Here is a 3,282-nt window from a genome sequence, read left to right as displayed (position 1 = left end):
GCGTTAGAGAAAATTTTGTGTTACTTGAAAGGAGCACCAGGACAAGGTATTGTTTACATAGATCATGGGCACACTCAGATTGAGTGTTTCTCAGATGCAGGTTGGGCAGGTTCCAAGGAAGATGGAAGATCCACTTCGGGTTATTGTTTGTTGGGGGAAATTTGGTCTCTTGGAAGAGTAAGAAGCAAAATGTTGTGTCTAGATCCAGTGCAGAATTAGAATATAGGGCTATGGCACAATTTGTGTGTGAGATAATGTGGATATATCAGCTTTTGGCTGAAGTATGATTTAAGACTTTGGTACCAGCAAAATTGTGGTGTGATAATCAAGATGCTCTTCATATTGCCTCAAATCTTGTGTTCCATGAGTGAACTAAGCACATTGAGATTGATTGTCATTTTTTTCGTGAGAAAATTCAACAAGGCTTGATCTCCATAAGATATGTGAAGACTAGAAAACAATTAGGGGACATTTTCACAAAGGCTTTGAATGAGGTACGGGTTGATTATCTTTGTAACAAGCTAGGCATGATTAACATTTATGCTCCAACTTAAGGGGGAGTGTTAGAATATATTAGTTGTAAATTAGCTAGAAATTAGGGTCAATTGTAATTATTTTAGTTTCCTAATTTCTCTCATACTTTCCTAGTTTATTTTCTCTAATGTTGTATAAATACATGTATTTACATTAATAAAATACACAATTCACTCACCATTTTGTACACTATGGAATCTGTAGAATTTTCTTGCATCCCTGTTTTACTTCAGATTTCGCATCGGTTCAGGTCGTCTAAATGGGACATGGTTCTCATTTGCGATAAAAATGTTCTCCCAAGTTTCTGTAAGCTCGGTATATACTGTGTAAATTGAGAAGTATTTATCTCCCTTATTTTTTTTTCCCCGCCCGCCTCTGAGATATTCCCTTCATTTTTCTTCCTCTTTGAAAGGTTGTCTCCTGAGGGCCTCGATGTTGAGGGCGTAGCCGAGGTCGAGGCTGAGTTGATGTTCGTCGTTGTAGTTATAATAGGTTGTGGGTTCAGTTTTAATGCTGACATCGCCTCTTCTACGCTGACAAATCTCTAAGCCCTGTTATTGAACTCGGTTATCGTCCTTATGGGTTTCCTTTGCATGTCATCCCAAAGGGGACTCCCTAGGAATACTCCAGCTCATACTACCATGAGATGACCACTGTCATCGACATTTCAAGCTCGTGCCACCTCTATGTTAAATCTTCTCAAGTAGCTTTTTAATGACTCTCTCGGCTGTTGTCTAACATTAGCTTTTCCATCCTCAGACTGATGGACAGTCTGAGAGGACGATTCAGGTATTGGAGGACATGCTTAGGGAATGTGTGATTGACTTCGAGGGTTCATGGAGTAAGTATCTCCCATTGATCGAGTTTTCATATAACAACAGTTATCAGTCCACGATTGGAGTGGCTCCTTATGAGATGTTATATGGAAGGAAGAGTAGATCGCCCATTCACTGGGATGAGATGGGTGAGAGAAGATATTTGGGGCTAGATATGGTTCAGAAGACTAATGAGGCCATTGAATAGATTCGAGCTAGGATGCTTGCCTTGCAGAGTAGACAGAAAAGCTACGCTGATCCTAAGCGTAGGAACGTGGAGTTCCAGGTTGGGGACCACATGTTTTTGCGAGTTTCACCATTGAGGGGTGTGGGGAGGTTTGGAGTGAAGGGCAAGTTGAGCCCTCGATTTGTTGGACCTTTTGAGATCCTAGAGAGGGTTGGGCAGGTGGCTTATAGGCTGGCCTTGCCACAGTCGCTATCAGGAGTTCATAATGTGTTCCATGTCTCTATGTTGCAAAAGTATGTTTCTGATGTGACGCATGTGTTGAAGTACGAGGACTTAGAATTGCAGACAGATTTTTCCTATGAGGAGCGACCAGTTCAGATTTTGGATCGGAAGGACAAATTTTTACGGAATAAGATAATTCCGTTAATGAAAGTATTATGGAGGAATAGCAAGGTCGAGGAAGCGACCTGGGAGCTGGAGACAGCGATGCGGGATTAGTATCCCGAGTTATTTAGGTAAATTTCGAGGACGAAATTCTCATTAGGAGGGGATAGTTGTAACGTCCCAAATTCGCTAATAAGGCTTAAGGGCCTTGATTAGTGTGCCGGGAGGGTATAATTGGGAATAGAGTGAACATTATTGAATTAAGTGTGTGCATATGTTATTAATGATATTATGTGATATATGTGAGAACCACATTATTATGTGGCCAGGTTCATAGAGCGCAACTCGAGACGATCCTAGGGTCAGATAACGGGGAAAGTCACAACGGGACTTAAGATATGACTTTGGACAAGTCAGGGGTATCTTAGGTATCGGGTAGTGATTTGAACTATCGGGTCATGAAAATAAATATATGGAGATATATTTGAGGTTAGGATGTCTAGGCGGGAATACTGGGGGATTTTACCATTTTGGCCTCAGGGACAGTTCCGGCACCCCGAGCCTTGGGATTAGCTTAACAAGTAAGACAAGAGTTAGGAAGCCTTTAAGGAGAAATAAACCGACCTAATCTCTTACTCAACTGGTTACTCTCACTCTCACTCTCAAGAAGAACAAAGGGAACTAAATTAGAAGCACTCAAGGGAATTGGGGATTGGAGCTGAAGAATTGTTGGAAGCTTAGTGAGATTCAAGAGTAAATCTTGAGGCTTAGCTCAGTGAATAAACGAGGTCTGAATCAAGACTAAGGTAAGGGTTTAATCCATCTGTTTTTCTGAAATTCAACCTTAAGCCTCAGCTGGATTATTGAGGGTATTGTTCAATTGATGATTAGGGTGGAATTGAGCAAGGGAAATCCTTGGAATCAGCTGAGTTTTGGCTAAGGGAGGAGTTCAATCAAGAAGGTAAGCTTTGTTTCATGAATTGATAATTTGAGTTTGAGTTTTGACTGGTTATAACAGGGTGTTTGTGTTCTTAGAGTCTCAAGGATTGGAGGTGAATCTTCTATGGTTTATTGAGCTGAATTTCCGTTGAAATTGTGTGGCATGAGTTAGGGATATGCTGGGTGTTGAAGTAGGAAGCTTAGGGGTGGTTTTGGTTGAGGTTTTAGGCTTTAAAATTATGGGTTTTCTGGGCACGAAGGGAAGGGCCGTGGCTCTGTTCTAGAGCGCTGCTGCCCTAGGATGAAAAAGGGCCAAGGAGGCTCGGCCAAGGGAGGGCACCGCGGCGCCCAAAGCAAGGGCCGCGACGCGTGTTTTGACTGGGTTGGCATTGGTTCTGTTTTGAGGCTAGGGCCGCGGCTAAG

The sequence above is a fragment of the Humulus lupulus genome, chromosome 6 (genome assembly GCF_963169125.1).
Source record: "Humulus lupulus chromosome 6, drHumLupu1.1, whole genome shotgun sequence".
Taxonomy (NCBI): Eukaryota; Viridiplantae; Streptophyta; class Magnoliopsida; order Rosales; family Cannabaceae; genus Humulus; species Humulus lupulus.
This window is presented reverse-complemented; position numbering follows the sequence as displayed.